Genomic DNA, 20659 nt, shown 5'->3' with positions numbered 1-20659 from the left:
TAGAAAGTCCCTGGTATGCTTTATTGCAGTGCCAGTGTGTACACCCTAAATTATAATAATTTACTGACAAGCTTTACTACCTTGAGAGTCCTGGTCCTCAGATTTGAGAGTTAATGTTTATGCAGATGCCACAGGGACAAGCTCTGGGGACAGTTAGGTAAGCCAATCTCCCACCATGCATCCCAACACTGTCCTTGGAACCCCTCCCCTCTCCCACAGCTGCCACTGCTGCCACTACCACTGCATCTGCTACTGCCGCTGCCACCATCAACCAGTCCTGGGTCCAGGTCCCAGGCAGGGCTGCCCCTCATTGCCCCACGGGGCTCTGAACAGCCCCAGATGTGCGCATGCTCGACAGATGGCCAGGCCAGCTGCTTGGTGCTGCCCGCTGCCAGGCCTGTGTGCTTGAGGCCCTACATGAATGCACTAACACCTGGCCCAAAAGCTCAGCTCACACCCATCCTCCATTGTCCCTTCTGACTTCGCAAGTTCAAATAGAACATCATTAGGAATTTCAAGATGCTGACAATGGAGCATTAAAGCAAGCACGATGTTCCCTCTGAGTGGGCCCTGCTTGCACATGCACAAAGCTGATCCCGCCCCTGGACTCAGTGGCTTACCCTAGCTTTCCCATGGAGCATCTTAGATTATTCTCTAACAATGCATCATCCTCAATTATTTAATATTTGTTTTTCCGACTAGACCAGGATTAGCAAACTGTGACCTACTGGCTGAACCCTGCCTGCTGCCTGTTTTTGTAGTGAAGTTTTACTGGAACATACCGGCACTCATTCATTTGGGTATGGTCTGTGGCTGTTTTCATATCACAAGGCAGAGCTGAGTAATGCAGCAAGGAATGTTTGGCCCAAGAAGCCTAAAACATTTGCTGTTGGTCTTTCATAGAATTTAACACTAGAACGTAAGATCCCTGAAGGCAGGAATCATGTCTGGCTAACACAGTGCCAGGCATGTAGAAAAGGCTCAGTCGATACTTGCTAGGGGAAAAAAAAAAAAAAAAAAGAATTAAAAAATGAATACATAGAGAACTCAGTAGATTTTGAAGTAGTATATCTTAAAGAAAACCATTTAAATTTTGTTTGATTTCATTTTGGGGGTTGCATTTAAAAATGTGTTTACAGTTGCTTACCACACTGTGAAATTGACTCCCAAGAAAATGTGAGGTGTCTGTCTTGTAGCTTGGCGTACCCCCCCCCCCCCACAGTGATGTAAACTCCAGTCTGAAGAAGCACAAGCACTGAATATACCTCACTCCTCATTCAGTAATGATTCGTCGAGGAGTTCCCGTTGTGGTGCAGTGGAAACGAATCTGACTAGTAACCTCTCTCAGGGGGTTAAGGATCCGCTGTTGCTGTGAACTGTGGTGTAGGTCACAGACGTGATCCTGCGTTGCTGTGGCTGTGGTGTAGGCTGGCAGCTGTAGCTCCGATTCGAGCCCTAGCCTGGGAAGCTCCATGTGCGTGGGTGCGGCCCTAAAAAGCAAACAAAGAAACAAACAAATGATTCATTGAGCCAAGCATGGGACTCGCCATTTTGACAGGAGTGACAATTCACATTTGTATCTTATCCAAGAGGCTGTTAGAGCCTATAGATCAAAGGAGAAAGGACTCACAAATATACATCATATACATAAGCAAATATAATAAACCATGTTCAGGGCGGAAGGAAATTTCTGGACCAAGGGCTATCAGAGTCAGGACACATTCCTTTGGGCTGTGAAATCAGAAAAGGTTCTCATCAGTCATTCTGTTTGGTCTCAGATCCAATCTCTGACTTTCTTCCGCTTTGCTCTGCACTGCAAGGAGCTGACTCCTGCAAACTTCATTTCCCTGCCTGTCCTGCCAACCGCTGCCAGCTAGATTCCATCACTTGGAGGCCACAGAGAAAGACTGGATGACTGGAGGAAGGGAGGAGCCAGGTATTTCTCCTTGCATCTGAGCCTCAGTTTTCTCCCCTGTACAATGAAAACAAAAACAAAAACAAAAACCAGAAACACAAAAAACCCCAATAGTATATTTTCCCAGGGTTTCTGTGAGAAATAAGGCATGCAAAATGCTTAGCACCATATCTTCTATATAAAATAACCATTCAAGGGCCAGAGCTGTTACTGCTTTTAGCCTTGCTTTGGTAAGTGGGAAAGTGCAGTGATCAGTTAGTGATGTCTGCCAAGAGTGCAGTGTGGTAGAGTAGTGATATGTGAGAGGGGTACTTACCAAGCCCAGGATCTTGAAGCTGTATTGAGAGATCTGGCAGATGACTTCGACAGACTGGTAAGGTCTTGGGAGAAATGGAAGATCTGGGATGGTGATATCAAAAGTAGACGTGGACGATGAAAGAGAAAGTTGAGGAGAGAAGATTCTGAATTCATTTTTAGACAAGGTGTTGGGCTTTTTCCAAAAAAAAATAAGCCCCAAAGCAAAAGCAGTGATACCCTTGAGGGAACCTCAAGAGATTGGGGATTTTGATAGAAATACTGGTGTGCGGTGAGTTAGCAAAGAAAACCATTATACCAGCTACATGCTCAGACCTTACAGACAACTGGAAACCGATGTGGGAGACCATGGAAGCCCCAATTACCAAAGTCTGGTCTCCTCTTCATAGGAGAAACCATTGCTCTTTGCTTAGTGAGTCTTCCCTGCTCAGGCTTTTCCCTGTTTCTGTCTCTTTCCAGTTTTCCTCCTCTTGCCTCTGTGCTGTGGTTAGAATCTGTGTCTTGCATTCAAGATGATTGGACTTGAGTGTACCATTTAGTATGGAGCTTCTCAACTGGGTTGTGTCCTCAGCTCAGGCCGCCTCCCCGTTCCCTTAGGTCTGGCCTTTATTGGATTGGCTTCTGGTCTTTGGCTACGTGTAGCAGCCGCGGCCAGCGTAGCAATCACCTGACACAACGTCTCAAGGTCCACCCTTTTCAGAATGAGCTGTGTAACCAACTGTGAAACCAGTGGGTTTCATGGTGTAGACATGGTAAGTGAGTTGGAGATATCAGCGAGATCTCTATGAAGCTGGAAAAGTAAGATTGGGTTGTGGTTGAGAGAGCATCGAGGAGACTTAATTACATCTGATATTATACATCTCATGCAAATTTGATCAGAAAATATCAAAACCTGTCCAAGGCTCAGGGCAAAGAAATCAGAAGTTATTTATGGGGGGGGGGGAGATGGTTCTTCCAGTGGAATCTGTAAAATTAGACACTTTACAGAGGAAGAGGTTTTCTTACTGTTCTTCATAGGAACTTCACTAATTTCTTAGAGGAACATCTTAGAAATTGGCTTGGAAGGTTGGGTGTGGTGAGGTTAGGGTTTTCTTACTGCTTTGAGAGCAAAATAGTCTACAGTTAAGGAAAACAAACAAAACAACCCAACCTTCTGTGACTCTTCCCAGAACTCTTCAAATCCAGGACATCCATCACACCGTTGGAATTTGAGGGGCCCACCAGAGCTTGCAATATGCATATTCTAAGGAGAAGCGGATACAAGCCCACTCATTTGTATTTCTTTAAACACAACGTGAGGAAGGAAAAAGAAAAAAGGAAGAAGAGAAGAAAAAAGTTAAAAGAAAAAAATTAAAAGAAGAAAACCCAATGTTTTGAAAATTTATCATTGATGGAGACGAAGGGCACCATTAAGAGGGCAGGTAGATGCTTGCTCTTAAAATCCCAGGTGAGGACAAACAGGTCAGTTCTTTAGGCAGCTATACCTGAGAGGTGGTATATGCACTTTTTTTTTTTTTTTAAATCCATCAGAGAGAAGTGCCCCAGCATGAGAATTCTTATGTTAATAATAATTTAAATTAAAACTAGTACATTCCACAGACACTATTGAAAAAGTGGGAAGTATTAAATGGGGGAAATAGCCACTATCCTCTCCTCCAATTGTACTCCCTTATTACATAAGTAATTTTATCATTCTTTTTCATATGCATATTTAATTTTTATGTCGTTGTCATCAGATGCCCTTGGGTTCACCTTGCAGAACTTCTGGGTGTGAATGTGGACTCCAGCACTTGGTATCTCTATGACATGGCAAGTTATTTAAGCTCTTTGGGCCTCAATTTTCTCATCTCAAAGAGCACTAAAAATAGTACCTACCTGAGGATTAAATGAGGCAGCTTCTACAGAATGCCTCGTTCCATGCCTGGCACACACTTGGTTGATTATAACCATTGTGCTTACCCATCATTAAAGTAAGGCATCTCTTAAAACCCAGGTTGGCTGGGGCAGGAGAATTTAGCAGTTGAAGTCTGTGTTTTCTTCCCCATTTTTCCCCTTTCCTGTAATGATGTGTTCTGGAATCTCTTTTCTCTAGCTGCCCCAGCCCCCATGCAATCCAAGATGAAAGAAGCAACACACACTGTTAAGCACCCAAAATGTGCTGGTAAGAACCATACTAGGACTTGGGAAAACGAAACAGTGACGCTAGATGATATTGTGGAGGAGTAGCTGTGCCCCAGTGCTGTGCCCAGCTCTGTCTGAACCAGTGCCCTCTGGCGTGGCCACAGTGGTTTGCATACAGCTGAGGAGTTTGCTTCTCGGGAAGTTTACTGTTACAGGTTGAAGTGTGTCCCCATCCCCCTCAAATTCATAGGTTGAAGCCCTAACCCCCAGTTCCTCAGAATACAACTGTATTAGGAGATAGGGCATTTAGAGAGGTGATTAAGTTAAAAGGAGACTATTGGGGTAGACCTTAATCCAGGCTGACTGGTATCCTTATAAGAGGAAATTGGAACACCTGGGATGCACTGACCCAGAAGAAAGGCCACGTGAGGACATGGCAAGTAGGCAGCCACCTGCCAATGAGGAGGGAGGCCGCAGAGGAAACCAAACCGGCCGACACCTCAGTGTTGGACTTCCAGCCTCCAGAGTGCTGGGAAAATCACTCTCTTTTGTTTCAGCCACTCAACCTGTTATATTTTGCAGTCATAGAAGACTAATAGAGTTACATAACTTTTAAAATCTTTGGGAGTATAAATCCTTCAAAGAGAAGGACATTCTGACACATGCTACAACATGGCAACCTTGAAGACCCTAGGCAAAGTGGAATAACTCGTTCACAAAAGAACAAATGCTGCATGATTCCACTCAGCGGTGATACCGGGAGTAACCAAACTCACAGAGACAGAAAATAAAACAGTGGTAGCCAGGGTCTGGGGGAGAGAGGATGGGGGGCTCTCCCTAAGAGAGCCTAAGATCTGAAGGGCCTCGGTATTTGCTTGCTCTTTTGGTTTGAACTGACCCATGTGGCCCTTCCTGGGGAACCTCCAGGCCCTCCCCTTGGACCCTAAGAAAGGCATGTGCCCAGGTTCTGTCTCTCTGTGCTCTGCCTCAGCCACCCCAGCTGGTCCCCTGACGGGGGCCTTACTTCCTCGAGGACCTGGAAGTAGTAAGTCGCTCTGTCTCAGTTTCTCCTGTGGTCTGTTGGTGAACTGCATTCACCATCCAGCCCCCTGTGCTCCACTTAACAAAGGTTAATTTAACAAAGTCACAGCACAGAGACAAACCCAAACTGAGGGACATTCTGCAACATTAACTGGCCTTGAAATTTTCAAAAGTGTCAAGGTTGCAAAAGACAAGACTTGGAAACTATTCCAGACTGAAGGAGACAGACAAACGACTAGCTTGGGTCTGGACCACATAGCTTTGCTGTGATGGACAGGGTCGGGACACATGGCATAACTCAAGCGGGGTCTGAGGATTAGACTGTGGTGGAGTGTCAGTGTGCACTTCCTGATCTGGACGCTTCGACTGTGGTTGTACGGGATGCTGTCCTTGCCGGTAGGAAGTGCACACGCAGGTACGCAGGAGTGACGGGCCATCAGATCAGCACCTTACTACCAGATGGTTTAGGAAGTAACCATTCTTTGTGCTGTCCTCCAGCTATCCTGTAAGTGTAACTGTGTTTCCAAAAAAATAGAAAAGAATGAAGAAAAAGAAGCAATACGTTGTTTGGTTAGGAGGTAGCCATGGTCTCTCTGAGTTTTTTTTGCAGCTGGTTTCAGGTACTGACTTGTGGTCGCTCCTGAACTTGACCGCCTTCTTGAGTCTCCTGATGAGTGGGGATGCCAGCGAGATTTGGGAGGCTCTCGAAAGCTGCACTGTGACAGCATGTCTTCCCTATTTGATGTCTCGTGGCTGTCCTTTCCTCTCGTTGTTTTCCTGTCATACTGCCTTGGTCTCTCCAACTTCTTTCTTCCTTTAAACAAACAAGTGAAAAGGATACAACTTCTCAGAATAAATGATAAGGTGTTACTTTGTGATTCAGAAGTCTGAGAAATGAATGCTCTGATACTGAAATTTTAAGTTTTCTTTTTTCCCCCAACCTCAAAAAGAAATATCTTTGACTCACTGACACATGTAGGCTAAAATCAGCTTGAAGGTATTTCTTCTAGTGAAAAAACAAATCAGTCACTTTAAGCCTTTAAGGTTATTAAACTTGATTTTTAAAAATTAAAAAAAAAATATGGATCTGGGTGAAACTGGGGGGAGGCGGATCTATCAGATGAACAAATATGTCCCTAATCTTCTCAGGTAGAAGGACTCATGGTGATTTGGTATATAAGTCTGTAGTTATATGTATATAGAAACTTTTTTTTTGATGGAAATCACCCTATCCATGCTATTTATGATCTCACCTAGTTAATAATACTCCTCTACAAAATCTTTTTTGAAGGTTAGGTAGTAAGTTTCCCACTGGATATGAGTCTTAATTTAGTTTACTAACTCCAGCTGGGGTTGGATTTAGACATGGATGGGATCTGACGTTAGACATGGACTCCCTCCCTGCCCCGGATTTTTGGCTCTCGTTGTGTCCCAGTGTGAAAGAAAAAAAGGAAGACTTGCCAGGTTCTTTCTGGGAGGACTTGTATTGTTTCCCACTTTCCCATGAACAGAACTGGGTTGTCAGAGGGACGTTTTGAGGAGTGATTAACATCATGCAGCTGAACAGATGAGCTGGGTTCAAATCCTGATTCTCTTGTCACCAGCTGTGTGAGGTTGGGCATGTGACCTAATACCTTTGTGCCCCACTTTCTTCATCCGTAAGACAGGGGTGAAATGAAGAGTGTCCGTCTTCCAGGGTTACTGGAGGATTAGTAAACTGCAAGGAACTGGTACATGGTAAGTGCTCACTGGGGTTGGTCATTGTTAAAATATTGAATAAATGTAAGAAGCAATGTTTGAGGTCTGCCGAAGGCTAGAAAGACACCAAGTGGGGCAAGCTCCTCCCTAGGAAGGGAAATAGTCCTCTGTGTTGGTGGTGAGCAGTAATTATGATGGAAAAAACATTTTCCAAGGTCTGGAGCTGACGTGTACTCCTTGTGACATTTTAATCTCTGAGTAATAGATTCCATTGCCTGCAGAGCTGTGATTTTTCAGTTTATTGCTTTTTCCTCTTCTCTCTCAAACCTGGATTCCTCCTTTGCTCGACTTCAGCCTGTCTCCAGCAACCAGGAAGTTTCTGGACTGTCCCCATTCTGGAGCCAGGTTCTTTATTCAACTGAGACAAGGGAGTTTAAAGCCCTAGCAAGACACATTGCTTTCTTTGAGGAAAGTGGAGAGGGCCTACTGGGTGCTCCACCCATCACATCCCAGCAGCCCTGCAGTGCTAATACGGTGGTAATCTCCACTTTGGGTGTAGCAGAGGGTCTGTGCTTGGGCTTTGCAGGCAGCGAGCCCAGCTCTGATTCTGTCACTCATACCTTCACTGTGAAACCTTGGGACAGCTACTTAACTCCTCTGAGGCTTAGTTTCCTAATCTCCAAAATGAAAAGGACAATAATAACGCCAACCTAGAGGGTTGTTGGGAAGACGGAATTAAATCCCATGTATAAAGTGTACAGTATAGCCCCTAGAGCACAGGGCATGCTTAATGAATGCTGATTACCATTGTTATTGTTCAGAGTTAGAACAAAACAAAACAAAACTGAACCAAGGTAGTTATGAGTATTATATTTAGCAGGTGAAAAAAAACCCTCTGTGCCTGTCTCTTAAATTTAATCCTTTTCCTGCTGTACACAGTGGTTTGTTCCCCTCCCCCCACCGCCCCATGGCCAAGACTACCAGTCTCCTGTCTTTTATAGTAATAGAAACTTTAGATACAAATAAAGACTACATTTCCCAGGATTCTTTGTGGCTGGATGTGGCCATATGACTAGTCTGGCTTAGTAGAATGTGCCTGGAAGTAATATCTGAAGCTTCCTGGTTAAGTGTTTACTGGGAAGGAATTTGCTTTCCTCTGTATCTTTTTCCTTCAATTTGACTACATGGACTTTTATCTAAGAAAAATATAAGCCTTTCTCTTGTTTAAACCATTGTGTTTGGAGTCTTTTTGTTATAGCAGCTAAACCTACATCAAGAAAGAGTAGCAGTGGGAGTTCCCATTGTGGCTCAGTGGTTAACGAATCCGACTAGGAACCATGAGGTTGCGGGTTCGGTCCCTGACCTTGCTCAGTGGGTTAACGATCCGGCGTTGCCGTGAGCTGTGGTGTAGGTTGCAGAAACGGCTCGGATCCCGCATTGCTGTGGCTCTGGCTTAGGCTGGCAGCTACAGCTCCAATTAGACCCCTAGCCTGGGAACCTCCATATGCCGCAGATGCGGCCCTAGGGGAAAAAAAAAAAAAAAGACACATACACACAAAGAAGAAGAAGGAGCAGTAGTGTCAATAGTGTCAGTAGCAAGGAGTCAGGAGAGCTGGGTTTCCTAGCCCTGACCCCCACTTGCCGCATGACCAGAGTATTCATTTTGCTGCCTCCTCATCGCACATTTATTTTGCCAGCACCTCTACTAGACATTAGTAATACAGAGATAAATAAGGCACTGCCCCAGAATGATCTAATCTACTTGTGATCTTGGCGATGTTATTATCCATGTCAATCCTTGGGGAGGATACACTCTCACAGAGGATATGGACTCAGTTCCAGGTGCAGGCGACAGCTCTTGGGTGATTTCTCTGCCAGTTCCAGAGCTTGTGTGGGTTCCAAAATGGACTCTAAATCTGTTAACATAGTTGGTAAAATCGTTGGTGCCTAGATAATTACTAGTTGCAAATCCTTGGCAAGATACCGAACTTCAGCTCCAATGGTTCAGTGTCAAATAGGAATAATAGCGCTTAGAGGATTAAATGAGAAAACACATGTGAAGCGCTTAGCACGTTATCTAACATTTGTGAGATGCTCAATGAATGATGAGTGGGTAGGTTTGATTCTCTGCTGCATGTAAAGTGGGCTGTGGTATGAGCTGGCCAAAGAGGCCTTCTGAAGGGTGAGTGTCACCTTTACCCTGCCCCTCACAGGTCCCACGAGGCTCACACTTTCTTTAAAGGGTGATGTGGTGGCGGAGCAAAGTCTTTGTCAACATTCAAATCTGCAGCATTCCACCCCACCTACCTTGGTCCCTCAAACTGCTTTCCTTGTCTTTGCCAAGATCCTATCTGACAAGTGCTGCTCCATTGCAAAGCTTTACTGTCAATTCTGAGAGTTTACATTACGGCTGTTGAGCCTCTAGTCTCTATGTCCATTGGAATCTATCCAAATAAATATACAATTAATCATTTATAATTTATGAAAAGAAAAAGGTTTAACCTAATCATTATGTGGCCTCTCTACATTTAAAGATTCATAACAAGTTACACATGCACATACATATAGACTACCTTATGTTGAGAATCAGCATCTAGAACTCAAAAATTTATATGTATCTGTAGATTTATATATATATATTCCATGGTTATATATATATATATATATATATATATATATATATATATATTCCTTAATTCCACAGAGTAATGACTATTAGCCTGATTTTATGGGTGAGAATACTATGGTTCAGAACAGTCATGTGACTTTTCCTAGGTACCTAGAGGCAGGTCTCTCACGAAGCTAACAATGTTTAAGCTCAGGCCTCTCATTTATATAAGCTTCTTCCATGGTTCTGTACTGATTTTTGAATCCATGCATTTCGTATTCTTTTTTTTTCTTTTTTGTCTTTTTGCCATTTCTTGGGCTGCTCCCACGGCATCTGGAGTTTCCCAGGCTAGGGGTCTAATCGGAGCTGTAGCTGCCAGCCTAAGCCAGAGCCACAGCAACGCGGGATCCGAGCCGTGTCTGCAACCTACACCACAGCTCACGGCAACGCCAGATCATTAACCCGCTGAGCAAGGGCAGGGATCGAACCAGCAACCTCATGGTTCCTAGTCGGATTCGTTAACCACTGCGCCACGACAAGAACTCCCAATAGCTTCGGTTTGATGGAGCATATTTGGTCTGACTTGCACAGTGGTTGCATGCATTTTTTTATGGGACAGGATTATCACTTCCGATAATTGTGAATTGAGCCAGGAATTACACATCGTAACGGGACAACCAGGTAAGAGGATGAGGGCTGTCCCAAGCATGAAGGAGAAAGTGCTGGGAATTCCCAGATGTGACTCAGTGACATGCTGAAGATGCTGAGCCGCATGCCTTTAAAGGGTGAGTAATTCTCTACCTGACTCCAGGATGTCCGCAGCCTGAGAAGTTCTAACCGACCTCATTTCTTCGCTCACATCTTCCAGCCTCAGACTCCTTCATTCCTCTCCTGTGAACACCCCCCATCTTTCAGAACCAGGATCGGGCATGGCAGAGGAATGTGGAAAAGGGGAGCTGGTCACTCTCACCCTAGGTTACAGGAATGCAGCCACCCTTTGCCTCTTATTATGGCTCAGGTTGCGGGTGAGGCTTGACCTGGATGCTGCTGTTGCAACACTAATCCTGCTCCTGGGATGGTTAGCCAGAGAACTGTGGGATTCTCCTTCTCTCTCACCTCCTTTCATAGGGTCTGCCCTGCCTCACGATCTCCATGCGTGGCTTAATCACTGTCAGAGCTTACTTGGTAAAGAAAGACAAACCATACCTGGAAGTTTTGGATTCCCTTTCATGAAGCCCCCGGGAACAGGGCCATCTCCATACTTTCAGTATCAAGGTCTCTCCTTGTCTTATCAGTAAAATGCCAAAAAAGAACAGTAAAAATCGACTCACATTCAAAACACATCTCATGGTCTTAAAGATATGGAGATCTTTTCTTTATCCCTTGAAAGTAGAGATAAGACGAATTCTGATTTTCTAGGAAAGCAGGGGGAAGGTTGGGGAAGGAGATGGGCAGAGAACAAGCCAAAACATCTGAGTCCTGTGCCAGCCACTCTGAGCTGGGCAAGGGCATGTCAGGTCAATGCAGAGACATGCTGGAGGCGACCCACAGGGGGACTCCTGTGAGAACACTCCGAGGGGGCCGTGGCCTCTGCCTTGTCCGGGAGTCTAGTGTGATCCACCCGTGGAGGGGGCTTGCTTCCTCCCTTGGAGTCTGAGACAAGCATGTTAACGTGCTGCTTCCCAGAACAGCTTCCAGGGCTGATTTCTTTCTATGTGAGAAGAATTTTAAGTTCTGACCGTCTCCATTATAGACAGGCCAACAATCTTTTTCTCACCTCTTTAACGTGAAAAACTACCGATTATTGCGTATACACAGGGGAAAAACTAAGACGTTAACACGAGTTGCTAAGAAAAAAGAAAGAAAACAATCTCCTTGTCTCCTTTTCCCCAGAAACCCTTTCGCTTTTTAAATTTCAAAGTTTTCCCTGTTCTGGCGGTTGCCTCCGTGTTGATGAAGAATTTGCTATCCCGCCCTTTCATGATTAATCGACTTTATACGTCTCACACTCACATCCTGTTAAGATAGGAGAGTCTTGCTCACTTAATCCCGCTTCTCATCCCTCCCCCTTCACACACTTACATCACTATTTTCAGCTCCCAGATGCTGAAGTTTAAACACCGTAACTGAATTTATGGACGATAAATTCAAAATTTATCGTATTACATCTTATCCATTGAAACCGGTTCTGGCAAGAGAGGCAGGCTTTAGAAAAGCAAGCAATAAGAATTGTTCTGGGAATCTAAGGAGAAAGAATTCATGCGGGCCTGGGCACTGCCCAGTGTGAATTAATGGGGATTCTTAACTTACCAGGAAGAGAAAGTCTGATTGGCTTCCACTGGGGCCCATGCTCCGCCACTGGCTGGAGAGCACAGGTCAGTGGACGAACAGTCTCCCTGAGACTGCATGTGTTGTGGAGGGGGAATGATGCAAAGGGAAATTGAGGTGTTATTACTAGAAGAAGGAGTTAAAAGATGCCAGGCAGTATCCTCCTCGATTTGTCAGATAGCATATATTACCTGGTTACCCTTTCCTGCCTTTCACCTCTGTTTCCTCCCTACATCTCTTGTTTGAATTTGTAGTTTGTCCACTAACAAGATTCATAATATTTGTAGCCTTTTCTGTGCATGCTTTTTCTTGCTGATTTAAAAACATTGAAAATCACGGAGTTCCCCTCGTGGCCCGGTGGAAATGAATCTGACTGGCATCCATGAGGACGCAGCTTCGATCCCTGGCCTTGCTCATTGGGTTAAGGATCCAGCATTGCTGTGAGCTGTGGTTTAGGTCACAGATGTGGCTTGGATCCTGAGTTACTGTGGCTGTGGTGTAGGCGGGTAGCTACAGCTCCAGTGCGACCCCTAGCCTGGGAACCTCCATGTGCTGTGGGTGCGGCCCTAAGAAGACAAAAAAAAAAAAAAAATTGAAAATCATATGAGAGTCTTTATAGTATTCTTTCTGGGGAGCAGAGTAGTGTGTTATGATTACATTCATCTTCTCATAGGTTTTAATTTTTCCTTGGAATTTCTAATTGCCTGAATTTTATATCCGCTGCCTTTGTCATCTGCTTATGCTCCCAAATGTCTCCAGCAGCCTATGTAGTTTCTGAACGTGCTTTTCTCCCCAGAGCCCTCCTCTTGGAACTCTCCATTCATCTGTTCTAATGTAGATTGGGGGCCTTCCGAGACTGAGACCGAGCTGTTGTTCTCCTTCCTTTCAGTTCTCCTTGAAATCGGGCACACCGTTCCCTGGATCTTATGACTTCCTCTTTATTTACTTCTTCATGTGCTTGGAGCACTTTTTTTTTTTTTTGTCTTTTTTAGGGCTGTACCCTTGGCATATGGAAGTTCCAAGGCTAGGGGTCGAATTGGAGCTGCAGCTGCCGGCCTCCACCACAGCTCACAACAACGCCAAATCCTTAACCCATTGAGCAAGGCCAAGGATCGAACCCTCCTCCTCATGGATACTTGTCAGATTTGTTACCGCTGAGCCACGACAGGAACTCCCTAGACCATGTCTTCTCAAATGACTCCCAGCCAAAGGATGCAGGGGAGGTGGACTCTTGAGTTCTGCATCTATAAGGATGTCTATTCTTCCTTCATAATTTAATGACATTTTTTCTGGGATAGAATTCAAGTCAAAGACCATTTTTCTTCAGTTTTAAAACAGTATTGTACCGTTTTCTTTCAGTGCCCATTGTCGCTGTGCCAGTCCGTTCCTTCCTCCTTTGTAGACGACCTTTCTCTCTGAAGCTTCTAGAATCTTTATCTTTGATGTGTTCTAAAATTTCATAGAGATGTGTCTAGGAGGAGAGTTTTTAAATTCTCACCTTTCAGTATGGAAACTCTTGTCCTTTATGCTGGGAAATTAATCTGCGGTATTTCTTTCTCTCCTAGTTCTCTGTTCTCTCTGTCTGGAACCCCACCCAGTCAGCTGTTGGATTTTCTGCACTGATCCTCCATGGTGCTGATATGTTTCCTCTGAGTTTTAGAAAATCCATGCCAAATGAAGGAGACACGAGTGTCGTGGATCGTGGCACATGTATAGTTGGATGCCTCAGTGTAACTTCCAGTTTGCCTTCTCCCGGTACAGCCTGGACAGCTAAAGCATACATTTCCCAGAACCCATGGCGGCTAGAGGTCAGGCACGTGGTCTACGTTCTTCTAACCGGACGTGCTAGTACCAGCGGAGGCGGAAGTGATCAGTGTGAGATCACGCCCATGACAGGGGGATGGAATTTTCTGACGAGGAAAGCGGTAAAGGTGACCAGGGATTCGGAGGCGGCTGTAGCCATGCTTACAACCTCAGGTCTCCACTGGCTGATCAATGTCAAGGAACAGCAGCGGTGGTTGCCCTGTCTCCCTGAGGCGGTTGGCGTGGTTGGACTCTTTCTTGGTCTAGGTAGGTGGCAGTCACACACCTGGTTCTCCATCCCTGCTACAAATTCTGGAAGCCATCCAATATCCTTCAGCAAGTCTCTTTCTGCTTTAACTGTCCAGCAAGGATTTTGTTGTTTGCATATAGAAAACTTTATATGGAAGCATGTTCTAGAAACTGTGGGAACAGAGGCAGCTGTTTCTTTTTCTGCCTGAAATGAATGAAATGATTTCAGAGAATTGATGGCAGTTGAGCAGAGACTTTGAGGATGAGTGGAGTTTACTGAATGGACAGAGGTAGAAAGAGATTTCACAGAATCACTAAAGTGAGTGAGCCCATGTAAGTTATTCATTCATTTATTTAATATTTATGAATGCATACTATGTTCCAGGTACCATGCTAGATTCTATGCATACGACAGTAAGATAACCAGGATTCCTGCCCACAGGATGTTTACATATTTCCAAATTGTGCATGTAGGTAACCCGTAACAATTTAGATGCAAAGGTCACGATAAAGGAATTGTATGTCCCAGTTCCTGTTAGGTACTTGCCTCTTGAGAAGTGAAGAATACACTTTCTTACCTGTGTTCTTTCAAGTAATAATGGTGAGATAATCCTCAGAATACTGGGCATGGTTGGTTCTCTGCTGGTGAAACTGATTGTCTGTGTCTGAATAAGTAGCATAGTCTTGTCTTTCCTTGATCAGTGTCTTAAATGCTATTTGCTGGTGCTGCAGAAAATCAGGGCTAGGAGGTGATGGGCATTGCAGAGTGGGATAAAAACATGCCAGTACCAAGGCCCCCTTCTCCAAGTTAGTTTCATAGTGAAAACTATTTAGGTGTGGAGCCTACCACCATTCGAGATGCCCAGTTTTATTTCAGTCACTTGGCTTTGTGTCTTGGACTCCGCATGGCTAAGACCAGTCATGGCATGACAGCCCCCGAGGGACAACACGCGATGATTGGGGCTGGAGCTCCTAGATCCGAGGAAATGAGCTGTCAGCCACCTCTGTGTGCTGATGATCTCTTTTACCTGGAAGGCTTGATGCCTTGGCTGGGCTTTTAATTTATTAATGACTTGAAAGATACTGTCGTTTCCTGATTCACAATGAGTAATTGTCTATAATACCACCCCTACTTTTCTTTGGCTTTTTCTCTTCTGGATATTGGCACAGTGATATGTTCATTAATTAAATCATGGGAACTGGTGGGGATCCAATGGCACTGGCAATCCAAGAGGCAAATTCCAGATTCCAGTTGTCAATTGCAGAATCAAATTTTCAAAGACTTCCTTGCTAGGACATTTTGTGAAACCAATCTATAATAACAATAACAATTAGCATTTATAGAATGCTTTTTCAGTGCCAATAGCTATGATAAGCATTTATATTCATTTTAAGTTTTAATCCTCACAACATTGCCACGGCATCAGTATTCTCACTGTTGCCATTTTAAGATGATGAGGTTGGGGGTGGTTAAGTAATTTGTTTAAATTGAGTCGGCCTGGGACTCTATGTGGCTCATCAGGTTAAGAGCCTGACTAGTATCCATGAGGATGTGGGTTCGATCCCTGGCCTCACTCAGTGGGTTAAGGAGCTGGCATTGCCAGGAGCGGTGGTGTAGGTCACACACCTACACAGCTCAGATCTGTTATTGCTATGGCTGTGGTGCAGGCTGGCAACTTCAGCTCCCGTTCGACTGCTAGCCTGGGAGCTTCCATATGCCACAGGTGCGGCCTCGAATTATAAATATATAAATAAACTCAGCTAATAAGTGGCACAGCCAAGGTTAGAATCTGGAGTAGTGAAATTTAAGGCCTGAGCTCTGTTACTCTCCACTCTTTTGTGGAGAGCTGGCAGATTTATTCTGATAATTTATCTCTATTTGACATCCTTTCTCACCCCTGAAATAGAGTTTGAACAAAATTAAGATACACTTATGCCAAAGGTTTAATCAAACTATGAATTGACCTTAGTCAAATTAGTTTCATGTGCAGGCCTAGCTGCAAATGCAGCACTGAAAGTTCTTTTTCTGATTGGTCTGAAGGGCATAAGTCCTGCATAAATTGCAAAATGTATGGCTTTAAAATAGTTTGGATTTTAGCTCAATACATGAAGGAAAAAACAGTGATGTGTTGTTTTTAAATTGTGAGTTTATCCCCTCCAAGATAACCACCAGGTCCCAGGGTGATGTTTTAACAGTGTTCAATGATAACCCACTGGCATTGCTGCTATTTTAACACACACGTTTATTTCCAAGATATTTAAATGGCCTATCACAGAAAGTCAGCTGGATTTTAATTCTCAAAAATCTGGAAATGATGGAAATAGGTTTGTTTTTTTTTTGGATTTAAGCGAGAACATCCTCCCTGCTAAAACAGCTCTCTGATTAGATTCATTTCTAGGACTGCATTACTAACACATGGAAATGGTATAAATTTGTTGCTAAACCATCTGCAGATGGTAGGATTTTTTTTTGCCGCAACAAGCACCAGGGGCTGTGATGGTGCTCTTGAGAACAAGTGGACTCAAGTCGGCAGCCTCTTCATATTTTGCATAGCAGTGTTCTCTTCATTGAACTGGGTCCCTAGTCCCTGAAAACAAAGGCTGCTTAACATTAGTGATTGCATCTTGAAAGCAGAGAGCTTTCTTCGTGGCGAAAAATGAATGGTTTTCTACCCTGTCCTGTTTAGCAAGACAAGGAACACCGTAACTCTATGAAGAAGCAAAATGATAAACTATTGGAATCAGAATCTTTTTTTTTTCATTTTCATTATATTATATTATATTATATTATATTATATTATATTATATTATATTATATTTTTTTATTACTCAATGAATTTATTACATTTATAGTTGTACAATGATCATCACAATCCAATTTTATAGGATTTCCATCCCAGTCTTAAGAATTGAAATGTGAGGTAGTGTCTCCTAGGACAAACCTCCTCCACAGTCTCTGAAAGATGCTTATTTCCTCTGCTCTGACTGAATATTTCCACTGATAAGATACTACCCTGATGAGATGGCAACAAGAGTTTATTGAACACCAGCTATGTGCCAGGCTCTGTGCGAGGCACTAGGGATTTGGAGGCAAATAATACACCCACCCCTGTCCCCCTGGTCCCTGTCGTTATGGAGTCAGTGGTCTAGTGGGGGAGAAGGTAAGTAAGCAGGCAGTTGGGGTCCGTGCGAGGTGTTTTAATTGCCTCCTGCTCAGCCTATTGAAGGAGGGATTTCATTGTCTCCTGTTTAATCCCTGTTGAAGGAGGGGTTCCCAACTTGTGGTCCTGGGGATCGTTGAATACACGACACTTAGCGCTGGACAGCTGAGGCTGATAGGAGTTGACCAGTCACATATACATGTAGCCTGGGGGGAGGACACCACACGCCACACAAGGCCATGCAAGAGTTCACTCGGGAGCCAAGGGAACCATCAGGGGCTGTGAGAGGCAGGCTTTGTAGTGCCAAGAGGGTGAGGAGCCCCTGGGTCCTGCAAGAAGATGTGATTGGCTTGTTTGACTAGTTCTCTGGCTGGCAGGAAACTGAAACCCACTGCTTAGGGATAAGCAGAAGGTGCACCTGGGGGATGGGGGTTGATAAGGAGGGTTGTTTGATTAGGGGACTTACCTATAGGAGCAGAGTGGGGAATTTGCCCTTCTGGTATTTGCCCCATCCCCCCATATCACCAGATGGCAAGGCAGCACATAATATTGAGCTTCAAACCGAGTTCTTACACTATAGAGGACCCTAAGGAGCGACAATTAAAACATGACTTGGGGATGGGGTTGGGGAGGTCAGGGCAGACAGTCCTAAAAAAAGAAACTATTTAGGGAGTTCACATCATGGCTCAGCAGTAACAAACCCAACTAGAATCCATGAGGACATGGGTTTGATTCCTAGCCTTGCTGAGTGGGTTAAGGATCTGGCATTGCCCTGAGCTGTGGTGTTGGCACATATGCAGGTGTGGTGGTCACAGATGCAGTTTGGCTCCTGCGTTGCTGTGGCTGTGGCGTAGGCTGGCAGCTACAGCTCCCATTTGACCCCTAGCCTGGGAACTTCCGTATGCCTTGGGTGCAGCTCTAAAAAGGAAAAAAAAAAGAAAAAGAAAAAAATTTAAACTGAGACTCAAGAATATGTTGGAATTAGACATTCCCAAAGGGGGGTGGGGTGGGGGGAGGGCATGCTCTGCGGAGGGAACAGCGCAGGCACAGAGCAGTGTGCGGTGTGAGTCCAGACTGTATCTATGAGGAGGTGGGCCGGGGAGGGGGAGACCGAGAGAAATTAATCCCCCGAACTCCCCCACCCCCGCCCCACAACCCAGAGCCGTGCACTAGAGAGGAGCAGTGAGAAATGACATGAGAACATCGTTAGGGCCTCGTTAAGTGGAGCCTACCTGTCCATAGCATCAGACAGGTCACCTCAGTGAAGGGCCTATCAGGAGTGGTACAGACTGGGAGAACTGGAGACCAAAGGCCCCATCCACGCGGGAGGCCCTTTCCATGTGGGAACCTGTGGGCCGCGTTACCAGATACTCTGACGTTTCAAGAAAAGCCATATGTTTGGATTTACACACAAAGTCTTCAAAATGATAAACACTAGCTTTACTTGAAAAGTATAAAAGTATATGGCTCGCTATGTGAGCCAAGCAAAACCCATCATCCTACAGGCTTCTGGTTTGTAATCTCTTAAGAAAAATCTTGAAAGCCACGAGAAAGAGTCGAGTTTCCCCGAAGAGCAGTCGGAGATTCCAGAGGAAGTGGGATCTACTGCAGAGCTTCAGAAGGGACCTCCTGTATTTTAGGAGGCGGGCACACTGAGTACCAGGTAGGAAGCTGAGATCCCTGCTTGCCCTGGGGAAGTGGCTGCCAAGATGGAGTAAAGTTGTTTTCATTCAAGAAATATGTAGGAGGTAGAAGCAATGGGACATGCATGTCAGGGGGAAGGTGGGGAAAAGGAGTCTGGTCTTTGACTTATCACAATATCAGCCAGTTATTTGCAACCTCCTTCTTGCAACCTCTAGATAGCGAAAGCCATCAAAACTCATCCTGCATCTTCTCCTCATTATTTCACATGTAGGTGCTGAGGTGGGTGATAATTAACAGCATGGAAAATGCAAAATCCTTTCAACCTAGAACTTTGAAACTAGGATGAATATGATTTGGGGAGGTGGGGGGCAATACATTTACTTGCTGAGCTATAGACCAGGACTTAAGGGACTTTTTATTTTCCGGGTTCTCAAAAAGTGATCCAGGGGCCAGGCTACCCCCAGAGGCCTTCTGGGTGCCATGGGGATGCCAGACCATGATTAGAAACATGGAGGGTAGATTGTTCACGTGGGATGATCAGCCTCGTTTCTTATCAGATGTTCACCTCAGACCGAGTGAGGAAGAGGGATGCTCTAGGACCAACATGACGAGTTTGGCCATTTCTCTACGTATAAGGAGATGGTAAATGTAGCCAATCCCATCTTCTTGATAAATGCCTTGGCGTTATTTAGATTCTGCCTACAGATGCAAATGCATAGGTTGTATTGGCAAATAAGAGGGCCAGCATCCTGCTTCGAGGAAGGAGGAAGTACCTTAAGTGTAGTCTCTTTGAACTACCAACTAACTCCCAAGCTGTGAAGGACAAAAGCCAGTTTAGCAGATGCAAAGGGCAGGACCTATGCAAAGAAGATTTTTGGAGGTTTTCTAGAAAGACCAGAGCCCCAGATATTTATGGAAGAGGAAGAAGGTTGAAGGATAGTCTAAGCACACAGGAGACCCTCGGCTTGTCCTGGGTCTAAGAGGAAGACCAGACACATGTCCGTAGCATCTCCTTCATCCCCAGAATGAAACAGAAGAAACCCTGAATGCGGATTATTTTTCATTTTCCTTATTTTATTGTGTTGCCATTCCTTAGCAGGTTTATTGTCGAAAAAGTAGAAGGCAGTTAACTGTGAAAAATGACAGAAGATACAGAGAAAGAGAAGACGGAGAGGAAGAAATGAAACAGGAAGAAAGGGAGGAAGGAAAGAAGAAAAGGTGACTGCAGTGAACGTTGGATGCATATTTTTTAGGGTTTTGTTTTTTAGTGGATCCATATATTATTAATTTTCTTCCAAGGATGGAATTCTGTTCTTAATAGGATGTGAGAATATCGGTCACCTCACTTAGCTAACAGTTTAAGTTGTAAGCTTGCATGTTCTTGGGGGAGCGGGGATGGAAACATAATCTCAGTTCGGAGTCTTCTCACCTGCTTCAGTGCTGGGTGGCCAGCCCACACAGGGTGATGCTGAGCCCTTTCTTGTTCTGACTGCTGATCCTCCAGAACCCCACCCTTTTAGCTATGTTCGTGCCCCTCTGATGCCGGGAAAATGTTATTGGAATCCGTGTCCTTGTTCATGCAGCCGAAGAATGAGCTCTGCGAACTCACAGGCAGCAAGCAAGCAAAGTCTTTATTACAGGAAAGCAAATAGCTCCCAGGGCTGCTGGGAGAGGGGAGAAGAGCCCCTGCTCTCTATTGTCCTATAGGGGTTTCTATCCCTTAAAATGGGGGGGGTGTACCAACCTGGGGTCCAGAAAGATGTGGTTTTCTCCCAT

General features: G+C 44.7%; 2 long non-coding RNA genes across 7 annotated transcripts in view; both read left to right on the top strand.

Moving 5' to 3' along the window:
• The window catches only part of LOC125131536 (uncharacterized), a 46496-nt gene extending 40226 nt beyond the window's left edge, over nt 1–6270 (top strand). For all 6 annotated transcript variants that reach the window (XR_007135957.1, XR_007135954.1, XR_007135956.1 and 3 more), the window contains one exon: nt 3400–6270. This is a non-coding gene — a long non-coding RNA (uncharacterized LOC125131536). The remainder of the gene's footprint in view (nt 1–3399) is intronic.
• A 6892-nt stretch (nt 6271–13162) lies between these two features.
• On the top strand, nt 13163–20538 carry LOC125131534 (uncharacterized). Its single transcript, XR_007135951.1, has 3 exons — nt 13163–14096; nt 18745–18902; nt 19980–20538. It is a non-coding gene; the product is annotated as an uncharacterized LOC125131534 (long non-coding RNA).
• Nucleotides 20539–20659: the final 121 nt, after the last annotated feature.

The sequence above is a fragment of the Phacochoerus africanus genome, chromosome 7, assembly GCF_016906955.1.
Source record: "Phacochoerus africanus isolate WHEZ1 chromosome 7, ROS_Pafr_v1, whole genome shotgun sequence".
Lineage (NCBI taxonomy): Eukaryota > Metazoa > Chordata > Mammalia > Artiodactyla > Suidae > Phacochoerus > Phacochoerus africanus.
The sequence above is the reverse complement of the archived record's forward strand: the minus strand, read 5'-3'. Positions and strand labels throughout refer to the sequence as shown.